Below are 16026 nucleotides of genomic sequence, written 5' to 3'. Positions count from 1 at the left end.
TCCCAGGAACTAAAACACCAACCAATGAGTTTGCATGCAGAGAGTCATGGCTCCAGATGTATTTGTAGCAAAGGATAGCATTCTTTGGCATCAGTGGGAAGAGAGGCCTTTGGTCCAACCAAGACTTGTTTTCCCAGTGTAGAGTAATGCCAAATATTGAAAGGGAATAGCATGTTTGAGAGAGGGAGCATGTTCATGGAAGTAATGGGAGGGGAAGGAATGATATTATTGGCAGAAAGTGGATAGCCTCTAAAATGTAAATATAGAGAATATCTAATGAAAAATAAAAACAAGATGTTTTGCTATTTAATAAAAATATTCCAGACTTATAGATATATATAATCTCAGTGGACTTACGTAACTATATACTAAAAACTATTTTTGGGTTTTCATATTTTAAATGTTAAAAATTAAGAAATATTTAAGCCAAATGTTCAGGCTGTACTTTTATTTATCAGTAAATTTATGCTTTTTTTTTAGTGTCTGTGAAGTCTTGCATAATATTCTCTTTTTATCCTCATTTAACAAAGTATGTTATTCAAAACCTTCTCAGCACCAATGAGTTATCAGAAAAATTGAGCATCACTTTATCTCTTCAATTAACTCCCAAAGCAGAGACAGACAGACATTAGTTAAAGTTCTCATTGGGGTGCCCCTCATGATTACAGTTGTGCCCCTGACAAGGTTTTCTTTAACCCTGTTTATCTTGACCCAGTTGAGCTCCACAGTTTAGAACAGTAAGCAGTTCTGTCAGACCTGATCAACTTTCACTTCTCGAGCTTTTAGAGTCACATTAAACAATCCAGTAGAAACTGAATTCAGCGACTGCAAGGTAGGAAGGACAATGAACTGTGAGGCAGCATGCCGTGTAGAGAGTTCAAATCCTAGCTAACCCTCCCCTAATGTACTCTAGAAACAAGGAACCCAGGATTATTTCTTCTCTTTACTCCTCATTGCTTATCTTACTCTGTCTTACAAACTCAAAGACCATGACAGTAGGGCAACTAGATCCAAGTAAAATGCTGAGATCCTGAGCCGTCTGAGATGCCCCAATCTACCCTCTTTATTTTTTCCTTTATGAATATTTTGTTTCAGCATAAAACGTTTCCTCAAAGAGGTTTCCGGAGGAGACTGGAAACCCTAGAGTCTGACTGTATCCTGTGGAAACAGCCACCTGTGTAACTTTGGATCCAGTCCCCAAATTTGTCCTTGGCAGCTACATCTGATCCCATGGAAAGAAGAAAGAGCTGGAGGCTGTCCACTTACTCATTAAGCCAAAGCCCCCAGTGCGGTCCCATTCTGGAAGAACAATAGGTTCCTCCTGCAACAGAACCAGCACCTCTTAGACATACGCAGGGAACCGCTCATAGGTCATACGCAGTTAACCTTTGTGGCCATGGTATTCACCCCATGAATTCTCTACTCTCCATTTCATGAATGCATCTTTCTGGTCATCTTTCTCTGAGACAGCAGTGAAGGTCCTGTTGTAGATCATGAGTTACTCACCAAAAGCCAACAAATGAGCTTTATTCATGATCTTTAATGAGACACCAAACAGTAACTTGTAGTTAGAGACGTTCATGTCACTGAGGCCCAGCTTGCCATTGGACTGTATCTCAATATCACAGCAGACCACACAGCCTCTCCATCTTTGATGGAGGCAGCAACCATCTATTTCAAGAAGTCAACAGGCTGGTTGTTATACAGCAGTTTTCTCCCTCCAACCATATTGCTCAAATAGTCTACTGTGTACAGTTTATTGTACTTGTGCTGGGGCCATGGGTCATAAAACAATCCTTACCTTCCATATTGAAAAGTGGCTTTATGTGCTTCTTGTAAAACTGCAAGGGTCTTATGGGGACAACCTTGTAGTTTTTAATTTTTGTCTTGATACTCCCAGGTAAAGGTCTCTAGTGGGTCACCCAAACAGGTGCACAGCACTCTGAGTATCTCCACCATCATGGCACCTTTTGTACATGAGCTCTCTCCTTTGGTTGCTCTACTGTGTATCAAGTCCTGAAGCCATATAGAGAATTATCTCATCTTGTTTTTCACAATGTCGTTCATTTTCCCAGTACTATCAGTTGTATGTGACTCAGGAAAACATTTCTTAGGGACAACAATGATTTTTTTCAACAGTATTGATAAGAATATTCCATTGTCCACCAACATTTGTAGAGTTCATAAACAAACACTGCACTAATCTCCTATCTTTAGACTCTTTTTCTGGGCTGTGTCCACAAAAAGCATTCAAGAAGAAATAACAACGTTCATCCTTGTCCCCACAAAAAAACAGCTAAGACTGACTAAACTCAAATTCTTCAGTGTTAATTTTTTTTTATGAGTGGAAATCTCATAACATCTCAAACAAGAAAATATCCAGCACTGTCTAGAGCTCTTCTGGTCGTTGACTTGCTTGTCTTCCTGAGGCACAATGTGCTGAAACACATCCTGAGCACCCTGGACTGTGGCCATCTTCAGACAAATGTCCAGCAAACCATGGGTTGTCCTGATATTCTGGGCAAGTAAGAACTGGGGGGTCAGAATTTAGTTTCTGGATCAAAGCAGCTTCCTTCTCTGAACTTAGTCCTGCGTTGTTCATGGTACCCAAACTGCTTCGTGGAGAAACGTTAGTTTTCACGATCTTCAGGTGAGGTCTAGGTCTTACTACAAACACAAGGAACATGACAGTAGGAAAACTACATTCAATTAAAATGCCAACAGTTCCTGAGCCCTCAGAGATGAGCAGAATACACACAAAGATATCCTGTGTATGACCTATGACTACAGTCTACTGACTGTCTCACCAGACCTGATTCTCCATCTTTTTTAAAACTAATAAAGAAAAGATAACCACTGTGAGATTTAGACTACATAAATGATAAAGACAAACATTTTATGCTTGTCAAAAAATCATCTTGACAATGTTAGTTGCATTTTAACAATTTCAATATTGCTAAATATTTTCTAATATTTTGCACTTGTTTGATAAAATAGAAAATGTTATTTCAATGATATTTTCATTGCTTCTTACTGATGTTTAAATCAAATCTGAGTAGACAAAATATTTGTAAATATTAAAAATAAATTATTACAAGAGTAAGTTGCTATTTCTGAATTAACCAGAGGAAGTAAGGTAAATATATTGTGTTTCAACTTATTTATGTTTTATGAAATTATTAATATATCTTTTAAATATTTACAGTAGCTAGTGAGATAATCAGTGACTCAGAGCACTTGCAGCTTTTGAAGAGGATGTGAGTTCATTCTCAAGAACCCTCATCTGGTGGCTCACAAACTCCAGGGCACTAATTCCAGGCATCCTGTTCTGTGATTCAAAAATACCAATACAAAATGAAACATAAAATGCATTAAATGCACACACACACACACATACACACACACAATTAAAATGAGATAATTTGAACATTTTAGAGATAAAATGAAATATTAACAAATTTATTGCTGAATAAAGTCCACTGTTATTGTTCTCTTCTTAAATTTTGAGAACAACCATTGCAAGATATTTTTGCAAGATATTTTGGCATATTCTTTATTTTCTTTATAGATTTATTTTAAATTTTATTATATAAGAATATCACACATACATAGAAAGAAGAAGAAACTAAAACTGAGACAGAGAGACAGAAAGAGAGACACAGAGAGAGGCGTAGGAAAAAATAACCAGACTCACCTTAATGAACTTCTTTATATTTAGAGTAATAATTCAAACAGAAACTGGGGATCATGGTTAATAATTGTGGGGTCAACCTGGACACAGGTACCATGGAACCTGGAGCAAGAAGCTGACAGCTTGAATTTTAAAAAGCACTATTCCTAGTCAGACACAAAAAAAAAACAGAAATGGTTTTAGTCTTATTGCTCAAAGTAGGCTTCTAGTGGTAAATTTTCTTTTGTGGTGTTAGACTTCCTAAATCCCCAGAAATGATGCCAACAACTGATTCCAATTGTACAAACCCCTAAACCAAGGGAGGCATATCTGATTCAAAGCAATACAAAAATTGAAATTTAAAATTTAAAATGAATATTTGATTTCTGTATAGAAATTAGTCTAAGCAAGAGAATTTTGAGCCAAACATGGGGAAAGCATAAATTAACTTCTGGTTACACTGTCTCATAGCAAATCAAATCACTATAGCTGATGGAGGTGGTACATGAAACATTTTCAGTTACCAAGCCTGACTCAATATTCATCTTAGCTTTTTACTTTAATTATGCCAATTAACTTTCACTGGAGGTGATTTAAAAGAATTACATGTATTATGTGGATGAAGATTAAGAATTTTAATTTCATACAGAGAAGCCTCTCAGAACTACTAAATAGCATCTAAATCCTATTATAGTGTCAATATTATTACCTTCGAAAGTGATAATTATTATTACTCTTAAAGAATGATGGAGCTTCCTTTTACTTTTTTCTATAACACAAGCTGGAAAGTGTTTGAAGTATATTCACGGAATGAGAGATTGAGATGAACTGAAAATCAGTGACTCTTCTTAACTGATCAAAAAATTCAATTTACACAGCGAACCACTACCCTGAAATCTGAAGAGACAGGTATATCTGCATTCAGAGCTGAAATGCCTGCCACAGAACAAAAGCTGTGGAATAATAAACTAGAAGGAGATTATGAACAGCTAATTCTTAAGATAAAGTGTGAATGTGCAGTAATTTAGAAACTTTAGCAGTCAAATGTGGAGTTGTGCAATGCTTCCCACAGCTTTATAGTGCTACTTGAAAGGCTTTTTCAAAATTCATATTGGTATGGATACAGTCAATTCCCACCATCTCCATAATAATGTAGAAAGATATATCACATGTGGTAGAGAGAGTGTAGCTTTTCTAAAATATATAAAAATGATAGTTTGAAACGAAATCCCACTTCCCAAAGGGAAAAAAAAAATTCTTAGAATAAACTTTCTAACCATGGGAAGAGGTTCTCCATCTATGCAAGTACTTTATCTCAACAAGGAACAGAGGGAACAAGGAAAGCACTATGAAGGACTATTGTCATTCAAAATATATCTAAACACTAAAACTCTGTGCTTTAATTATTTTGCATGTGTCATATTATTCTTTATGGCTCAATGTGACCGGCAAGGCTGCCGTACAATGATAGTACTCAAGACATTTTGAGCTCAAATTATTCAGTACTTTTTGAAAAAGAAGGGTGTTAACAACCCAAACCCAAAGAAAACAGAGAAATCTAAACAAATTATCAGAAGACTTTCAGACATAGGTGGCATTTTTAACCACATTAAACACATATCATCTCATAACATAGATAGCATGAAAAGAAAAAACAAAACAAAAGATCTTAGTCTAAATGGAAGGCAAGTTACAAAGTAATAATGGGAAAAGGGATAATTCAAGAAGTTGTATTATTGTTTGATTGAGTATTTAGTAATCTATAATGCATATAGTAGAGAATGTAATAGAAAAAATATATAATTTGCAAGAGTCATAGTACATACCAAAGTGTACAGTGTAAGGAATATCAAAAACATATGATATAAATAAAAACTCCTTCATAAAAACAAACTTTTATCTGACCTCATTATGTTTCAAAAATGACTTGGTTATCAAGTAATATTACTAAAATTCTAGAGTATCATATAAATTTGCAGTTAAAGGTTCAATGTTACTAATAAATTTATTGTGAAACAACCACTTTTGTTCTTTGAATTATTTTTTTAAATCAAATAACCTTATTTAAAAAACAGAGATTTTATGAGCAGATTTTAAAATGAACAGATTTTAAAAGCATTTTGCATAAAACTATAGGACTATATTTTTGTCAGTACTTGATTTGTTTTAAAGTTTTGAAAGTATTCATTGAAAACTTACTAGTTAAAATGAGCATAAAGTACATATAAAACAAAACATAATATGAAAATAGTCAAAGTTATCTTGGTGTGTAAACATAATAATTTTTAAATACCAAGGATTGTCCCAAAGCTGCATTCTTAGCTCTTGAATTATTAATGATTTAGGGTCTAGGTTTACCACACTCTGAGAGGGTGCTGTACAATTTTTTTTAAAGAAGGATTATGGTTTCTACATTTTGGCATTCTTTCTTTTTGAGCTTTCATATGGTCTGAGAGTTGTTTCTTGAGTATTCAGACCTTTCTGAAGCTAGTGTCCAACTATTAGTGAGTGCATATTATGTCTGTTCTTTTTTGATGGGGTCACAATATTCACAAACAATATGAAATATCTTGGTGTGACCCTAACTGAGCAAGTGAATGGATTGTATGACAAGAACTTCAAATCTCTGAAGAAAGAAATTGAAGAAGATCTCAGAAGATATAAAGATCTTCCATGCTAATGGATTAGAAGGAACAACATTGTAAAAATGGCCATCTTACCTAAAGCAATCTACAGATTAAATGCAATCCCCATCAAAATTCCAACTCAATTCTTTATAGAGTTTGAAAGGGCAATTTGCAAATTGATCAGGAATAAAAACAAACCTAGAATAGTGAAATCTATTCTTAACAACAAGAAATATTCAAGGGAATCACCATCCTTGACCTCAAACTATATTACGAAGCAATTGAGTTAAAAACAGCATGGCATTTGTAAAAAGATAGGGAGGTAGATCAAAAGAATAAAATAGAAGATCCAGAAATGAACTTTCACACATATGGTCACTTGATCTTTGACAAAGGAGCTGAAAATGTTCAATGAAAAAAGGACTGCCTCTTCAACAAATGGTGTTGGTTCAACTGGTAGTCAGCATGCAGAAGAATGCAAATCAATTCTTTTTTATTTCCTGGTATAAAGCTTAAGTCCAAGTGGATCAAAAACCTCCATATAATACCAGGTGTTCTGAAACTATGAGAAAAAAAAGTGGAGAAAACCTTAGAACAAATAAGTATAGGGGAAAATTTCCTGAACAGAACACTAATGACTTATGCTCTAAGATTAAAAATTGATAAATGGTTGTACCAGTTTACAATCCCACCAACAGTGGAGAAGTGTTCCTCTTTCTCTGCATCCTCACCAGCATCTGCTGTCATCTGAGGTTTTGTTCTTAGCCATTCTGACTGGTGTGAGGTGGAATCTCAGGGATGTTTTGATTTGCATTTCCCACTCTGATAATAAGTCTCGCAGTTCCTCAGAAAATTGAACATAGTACTGCCTGAAGACTCAGTTATTCCCCTTCTAGGCATATACACCAGAGAATCTCCAACATACAATAAAGACACATGTTCCACAATGTTTTTTGCAGCCCTATTTATAATAGCTAGAAGCTGGAAAGAACCCAGATATCCTTCAGTAGATGAATGGATACAAAAATTGTGGTGCATTTACACAATATTTCAGTTATCAGAAACAATGACTTTATGAAATTCCTGAGGAAATGGATGCATCTAGAGAATATCATCCTGAATGAGGTAACCCAGTCAAAAAGAACAGTCATAATATGCAGTCACTGATAATTGGATACTATCCCCAAAAATCTGTGAACACCCCAGAAACAACTCACAGGTTATATGAAACTCAAGAAAAACAAAGGCCAAAAAATGAAAGCCTCAGTCCTTCTTAGGAAAAAAAATGTATAGCACCCTCTCAGAATGTGGTATACCTGGACCTTAAATCATCAATAATCCAAGAGCTAAGATAATAGCCTTGTGGCAAGTTTTGGTATTCACTGATCATTATGTTTAATCTATACTCACCAAGAAATCTGTTTTCATGTTATGTTCTGTCCTACATGTACTTTATGCTTATGGTAACTAGTGGGATTTCAATGCATGCTATCAAACCTCTAAAAGAATTAAGTACTGACCAAAATATTCATATTGTGTTATGCCAAAATGCCTTTATAAATAGGTATACAAATGCCTCTTTTTAAAAAAATAAAGTTGTAAGAAAAATAAAGAAAGAAAGAAAGAAAGAAAGAAAGAAAGAAAGAAAGAAAGAAAGAAATAGAAAAAAAGAATGAATAAATTGGACTTCTTGAGATTGGAAAGCTGCTCTAAGGTTTTGATTTTCGCCATTCTGATTCCTGTGAGTGGAATCACAGGGTTTTCTTTGATTTGCATTTCCCTGATGAATCAGGATGTTGAACATTTCTTTAGGTGCTTCTCAGCCATTCTATATTCCTCAGTTGAGAATTCTTCATTTATCTCTGTACCCCATTTTAATAGGATTATTTGGTTCTCTAGAGCAATATTCATTGAGTTCTTTTCATATATTGGACACTCTATCAAGTGTAGGATTAGTAAAAATCTGTTCCCAATTGTTGGTTGCTGTTTTGTCCTTTTGACAGTGTCACTTGCCTTACAAAAGCTTTGCAATTTCATATTGTCCCATTTTTCAATTCTTGATCTTAGAGCATAAGCCATTGTTGTTTTGTTCAGGAAAATTTCCCCTGTGCCTATGTGTTCTAAACCCTTCCCCACTTTCTGATCCATTAGTTTTAGTGTGCCTGGTTTTATGTAGAGGTCTTTGATGTACTTGAACTTGAGCTTTGTACAAGAAGATAAGAAAGGATCAAATTTCATTCTTCTGAATGCTGACTAAAACTGCCTGATTTTGGTACAGAGATAGCCAGGTAGATCAAAGAAAAAAAATCAAGACCCAGAAATTAACAAATACACCTATTGTCATTCGATCTGTGACAAAAGAGCTAAAAACATTCAATGGAAAAAGAACAGCCTCTTCAACATCATTTTTCTAAGCATAAAAAATCAAACCAATTCACAGATTATGTCTGGTTTTATGGGCTATGATATTGATTAAGCAAGGTGGTTTGATTTCAGAAAGTTCTTGAACCTGGCGTTTCTAAACCACTTTTTGCCACTTTAATAATTTATTTGAGAAAGACTGCATTGCAAAGAACTTAGAAAAGCTAATTAAGGATAGAAATAAAATTGGTAACACATCAGAGATGCAACAAGAAGCATTTTTTCACTGTATGGCATAGGAATTTTATTTTACTGCTGATAATTCCCATTAGAAAACACATTTTAAAGAATTATCTTTGTAAGTGCAATGAAAGTAATAGATGGTTTTCTTAATCCCATAAGTTTGAGGTTAAAGTTTATTTTATCATTGGTACTTAAAGATTGTTATTAGTAACAGATCATTTTAATTCATAACCAGAGAAACATAAATGACAATTACATGTCTAAAAGAAGTGTGTGACGTTGCCAAAAATTATGCAAGAAGTACGGAGAAAAGACCTTATCTATACAGAAGGAGATCTATAAATCTGCAACTGTAGAGTAAACACTGATTACAATCTTGTAATTCAGAGAGAAGTTTGATATTTTCAGTTTTTTCAGCAGTATTGCAGTACAAGTTATCTTCAATTATTCTACCTCATTTCTGAGAAAATGGAACCTAACCTGTGACCCCATATATTCTAATACATAAATATGTTCAAAACATTTGTCAGTTTCTATCACCAACCTCTGTGTTTGTCCTAGGAATTTTTTTCTTGTTTCTTCATAACTTAATGTCAGATATTTGTCTTGTCAAATTGTACTTTAAATAACTGAAATATTTCTCATTATATCTCTTATTTAACATAAGAAAAATATTTCTTCTATGAGGTAGAGAGGGAAATACCTGGTGGAAATGGAGAGAGGAAAAGGTGGAGATGATCAGGAATGGAGGAAAATGGATACAAAAGAAGCCCACAGAGCTTGGAGAATGAATGTAAATATGCAGCTGTCGTGGGAGTGGGTGGAACTTCTAGAAAGTTCCAAAAAGCTAGAATGGAGAGAACTTTCAGTACTCAATGTGTGTTACCTTAGCTAGGATGCCCAGCAGTGGGCAATTAGAAGAGATCACCCCCATGAGTATGACAGGTCTTCAGTGGGGTAATTGGAACACTTACTAAGCCACTAATTTTTTGACCCAAATTGAACTTTTAAAAAAAAATCCAGGGGAAAAGATGGAACAGCGACTAAAGGAATGTTTAAACAGTCACTGTCCCTACTTGAGATCTATCCCATGGGAAGGCACCAAACCCTGATACTATTTCTGATGCTATATTGTGCTTGTAAACAGGAGCCTAGCATGGCTGTCCTTTGAGGACTATTACAGCACCTGACTGAGACAGATGCAGATATATATAGCCACCCATTGGACTTAGGTCAGAGACCCCTCTGAAAGAGGAAGATTAAAGGAACTAAAGGTGATGGTAACCCTATAGGAAGACCAATAGTGTCAACTAACCAAGACCCCTAGGAACTCCCAGAGACTAAGCCAGTGACCAAAGATCATACAGAGACTGGTCTGATGTGCCATATATATATATATGTTATATATATATAACAGAGAACTGCCTTGTTGGTCTCAATGGAAGAGGATAAGCTCAATTCTATATAGACTTGATGTCCCTTGAAAGTGGCATGCCTAGGGGAGGCACCTCCAGAAGTAAAGATGGATGGGGCAAGAATTTTGTGAGGAGGGATCATAAGGGAAGAGTCTCAGAGGACAGCTATGTAAGGCTCTTATCTGTCAGCATAGACAAATATCATTAATAGTGTCAGCTTTCATTCTTTCCCTTGGTATGTTTCTCTAGTTGGACCAATCATTGGTTGGCTGTTTCCTCAGTCTCTGTATTGTTATATCTGCGTGTCTTATAGGTAAGACACATTTTGGGCTGAAGTTTTTGCGAGTAGAATGGTTTCCCCTCCAATCTGGCTACAGATATTGAGCATTTCAAACTCCATATCTTCTGCTGATATGAGTCTCAACTGGGGTTGCCAGAAAAGACTCCTGGGAACCTCCCCAGCTACAGGCCACTATGTCCCACAAATGCCTCCCACTGATTTCTGATTTCTCCACAAATACTCTCACCCCAGGTCCCTCTTATCTGTCTACAACTGATCCCTATCCATTTTTCTACTGACACCTTTTACCCCAATCAGTTTCCTTCCTCCTACCACCTCACATGTCTAGAACTTCTTTAATGAGATTTAAACATTGTTCTTTTTACCCTCCTGTTACTTAACTTCTTTGAGTCTGTGGACTGTAGCATGGTTATCCTGTAATTTGTGGCTAATGTTCATTTATAAGTAGGTACTTACCTTGTGTCTTTCTGAATCTGAGTTAACTCACTAGGGGTGATGTTTTCTAGTTCCATCTATTTACCTGAAAATTCCATGTTGTTCCTATTTTTAATAGCTAAATAGTATTCCATTATGTAATTTTCCTTCATCCACATTTGTTTATCCACATTAAAAGTCTATTGCTCACTTTCTTGTCTATCAGATTTAGTGTATCAGGTTTTATATAAGGTATTATGTGTTTGCAGAATTAAAATTTGTGCTGGGTAATGAGTCCTGATTTATTAAAATTCTTGTACATGTAGTCATCCAGCTTACCAACCCCATTTCTAAATATGTTGCCTTTCTTGATAGTGTGCTTTTCTGGCTTCTATGTCAAAATCCTGTGTCAATAAGTTCATGAATTTATCCAGAGCTTCAGTTTTATTCCACTGAAAAACATGTGTGTGTTTCTAGAAATAGCATGCACTTCAGTTACTATAGCTTTGTTGTATGATTTGAAAGTTGGGTATAACGAAAAATTAATAAGTTCCTTTATTATTTCAAATTAGTTTTAACTATCTTGAGATTTTATTTTTTATTGGGGGGGTGCTTTTGTTTTTGATGTATGCATCTGTGTCTCCAAATGTGTTTGTATGTCTTTATAAATATGCTGAATCATCTCTGCTTTTCTGGGGTGAAATCAACTTTATCATAATGGATACTTGTTTTATGTGTAATTGGGATCAGTTTACAAGTATTTCATCCAGAATTTTTGCATCTATGCTCACAGATGAAGTTTGACAGTAACTCACTTCATTTGTTAGGTCTTTATGTGGTTTGTATATAGGATAATTATGACCTTATTACAAAAAGGTCTTTTTGTTTCTATTTCATGGATTAATTTGAGAAGTGCTGTTTTTAATTATTCTTTGAAAATCTAGTTGAATTCTGCAATAAAACCATCTGGCCCTGAGCTTTTTTTTTTTGTTTGGGAGATTTTAATTACTGTTTCCATTTCATTGAGGCTTGAGGCTAATTGTCTGCTTAAATTAGTATGCTGAACTAAATTTTACACTTGTATAATATATGTATAAAATATATACCAAATTATCCTTTAAAATAGATATTCTTATTTAGTTGAGTGTCTTTAAAGAATGCCCATATCATTTTTTGAGTTTCCTTGTAGTTTGTGACTATATTCCCATATGTTTTCCTCTTATTTTGATAATTTAAATATTCTTCACTACATTTTTGTTAATTTGGCTAAAGGTTAGTCCCTCTTATTTGCCTTCCTAAGGAATCAAGTTTTTCTTTAATTGAATCTTTTTTTTGTATTCTGATTGTTTGTTTTATATATATTTCATAAATTTCAGTCCTGAGTTTGATTATTTCTTTCCATGAACTCTGTTTCTGTATTATTTCTTCTTATATTTCTAGATCTCTCTCCTGTACATTTAACTGGCCAATATGAAATATGCCACTTTTTTTTGTTCATGTTACTAACTTGCCCTTAAAACTTCCTTCATCATTTACCATGTTTGGGTATACTGTGTTTCATCTCCATTCAATTATAATTATGTATAATTAGCTACTTTATCATACCAGACATGAATCCATCTATTTAGTAGGCTATAAGTCAATTATATACCTTTTGGAAACCCTCAAAGCTATGGGTGTCATTACAATACCATTGGGAATATAGACTAAAGATAGTCATTATTGTGGTCCACAGACCACAATAGGAATATTGTTTACTTTTTTCTCTATGTAGTATGCATTGTGTTTCAGCATAATATCAGAACTAGAAGTCAATCATTAAGCTTGTAATTCAGTTTCTCTTTGCCTGGAATATATGATGTTTTCAAAAATAGGTCTTACCTTCAAGATCAATAAGGAAATCCAGAGAAAAAGACTATATTGTTTTAGACGTTGTCTTTGACTCCCTTTACCAACACATAGGGATGATTCTCATGACTGACACATTGGTATTTTTTAGATATTTTTTTGGAGAGCCTTAGCATACCAAGTAGCAAACTTCAAAGAATAATTGCCAGGTTCTCAATTCACTAAAAATGCCAAAAAACCTTTTGTCAAAGTTTCAGATGTTCAAAAAAATTTATATAATGTGATTGTGACATTATAATTAAATAATTAATTCAAATAGGCTGATCATCTGGAAACTGCAAATGTCAAGAATGTAGATAATATCAGCTGTTACTAAATGTGAGCCTTTTACAAAAATGATATATTTTAATGACTAATAATTTTAAGTGAAACATATGTTAATATTTTAGTTGCCTTATCCTATTTAATATGTTGCCAAGGAGAAAAATTCTCTAAGCAATATACATTTTCAATATAAAACATTTCCCCATGCATGGACATTAAATTAAAAATATTTCTTTAAAATTAATAATATTGAATGATAAAGTATATACAATAAATGAAAGTTGTTAAAAAGTGCTAAAATCATAATTATTGGCTTACAAAAGTATCACTAACTGATAGCTAAATCTAAAGAAGAGAAGATGAGAAAGAAGCTTAAATTAAACATAAATATAAATCTCATATGAGTTTTTTCAGTCTATACACAAGCCATGTCATGTCCACACCTAAGGCAGTTCTCTATGGAGTCATTTTTCTTGCTCCACATACCCCTGATATTTTATGCTGGATTTATGGTTGTTCTGTAGCTTCAGTTTTGACTTGTTGTTGTTGCTGAGTACAGGTCTTACTCAACTCAGCCTTTGAAACATGATGATGTTTGTCTTAAGCCAGGCCCTTTGTAGATGAAGTAACTGTCCAATTTTTCCTGAACAACTCCAGCAGGGATACCTCTCTTTGTCAAAACATATAAGCAAACACACAAACAAACCCTTAATTAGTCCAGTGAATATATAACCTAATGTCTTCTTTAGTCTACGTAGTCCTGGTATAGCAAATTAAGCCCTGTGCCCCACTCTGTGAGTGTTCTCACTCAAATGTCATTATATTCATATGTAGTATCAACTGAATGAGGGTTTCAGAACTGTTAATTATCAAGGTTTTAAGATTATATTGTTAATATATAAAATATTTACATTAATTAGCAAGTATGCATTAAAACACCGGAGGAAAAATAGCATATCTTCCCAATATCTTAGCAAGTATATCAAGAGGAATCAGGTAAGAAGATTGTTAACAAGATAAATGTAAATAGTACAGTTAGGATTCAAATTTCATGGGGTTGTCAGGAAGAATAAGAAAAATGGTTGTTGAGTTTTGCAGTCAAATGGGTGGAAGTAGAAAATATCATCCTAAATGAATTAACTCAGGCCCAAAGGGACATAAGGGTATATACTCATTGATGTGTGGATACTAGCCAAAAAAGGAAAAAATAAAGTAAATAATGCCTTGGATACAATCCATAGAACTCTGTAAAACCTATATTCTTGAAACATTCTATTTTTGCATTTTCACAAGAATATTATCAAAACTCTGCTGTATTTTGCTTCTTCATACAGTGTCTATTAGACGCATCATTTTCATAGTTTAGTTCTTCACTTATACTCCAAGTTGCCATAGACACATTTTTGTAGTTTCCTTTTCTTTTTAATTTTTAAATCTTAACATATCTGTAAACCACAGATTTGTAAGTGAATATTCAGCCTGAATTTTTGATAAATCTGTAAGGACCTATTTTTATCTCCACTTGCACAGACAAACATACACATAAAACTTTTTAAGTCTTATTATTTCATGCTTGTATAATTTCTTTAGGAGAAAACTGTAAGACAAGTTAGTATCTTATGTGTAATAACCACTGAATATTGTGATAATTTATTCAAAATTATTTCATTTTGTAAGATAACAAGAAACTTTAAAATCTAGTTTCCATTTTATGTTCATATGAGAAGCTGAATATCACAGCTCTAGCATCTTGCACAAAACTACATGGAGGAAATAAAATTTAAACATGAGTTAATTCAAAATATTTTGACGTGCACAAAGCTGTCTGATCACAGTGATTACAGATTACTACAGATAAAATGTAAATGTATCTTAATCTTAAAAACCATTCAAAAGTTTGCAAAGCTTTAAAAGTCATAAAAGCTAATATGGGTGCATAGCTTAGTCACTTAATTTTTAACATCACTGTAGAGTTCCTATCCCTTACACTGAACACACTAACATATAGACATACAAATATACACAGAAAAAAACAGGAAAGCACACACAAACACCAAAAGTTCTACTCATGATTTCATAACACATGCTTGTGATATAAGTGTGAGGGAGATAGAAACAAATACTTGCTTGCAAGGCAATCGAGTATACATTCATCTTCCATCTACTGTTACTATATAGGATCTAAATTCATCCCAAGCATTTGCATTTTGCAGCCCAAACATCCTGTAACCCCATCTCAAAGAGATCTGAAACTCTATTTTCGCCTGCCACATTTGCTCCTACACTAGTGTACAAAGTAATATTCAGGCACATACACTTGTATAAAATAATCTTTTGCTAAAAGACATTACATGTTAGATGTCTCCTGAGCAACAAGGAAAGTTTTCCGCTACTCTCCACACTCAAATACACAGAAATTCATGGACACTTGCATATACATGTACACTTGTACACACAGAAATACACACACACACACACAGCTCAAAAATATATATGTGCATGCATACACTTAAAATGCAAAAAATTCTAATTCTGTGCATTTATAGTAAATTGTTCAAATTAGAAAACTGTACAAACTAATGATTCTTTTTGTTATTGAGATTATAGCAAAAATCATTTTTCTTCCCTCCCTTCAAATGGCATGACTGTGCTGTCAAATTCATGACGTCTTTTTCATTAGTATTGCATATATTAATGCATAGCTTAATGCATATACATTGATTCTCAAGTATAACATACTCATTTTCTATCATGTTTATTTTTACTTATGTTTTAAGGTATTGGACAAGCCGTTTTGCTCTTCCCTGATGAAGACTATTTCTC

General features: G+C 33.9%; 1 pseudogene across 1 annotated transcript; it reads right to left on the bottom strand.

The window, feature by feature from the left end:
- Positions 1 to 1381: 1381 nt before the first annotated feature.
- On the bottom strand, positions 1382 to 2602 carry LOC308422684 (bleomycin hydrolase-like; annotated as a pseudogene). The gene has a single exon. The product of its transcript is annotated as a bleomycin hydrolase-like (transcript).
- Positions 2603 to 16026: the final 13424 nt, after the last annotated feature.

This window comes from Micromys minutus (genome assembly GCF_963924665.1).
Source record: "Micromys minutus genome assembly, chromosome: 7".
NCBI classification, from domain to species: Eukaryota; Metazoa; Chordata; class Mammalia; order Rodentia; family Muridae; genus Micromys; species Micromys minutus.
The sequence above is the reverse complement of the archived record's forward strand: the minus strand, read 5'-3'. Positions and strand labels throughout refer to the sequence as shown.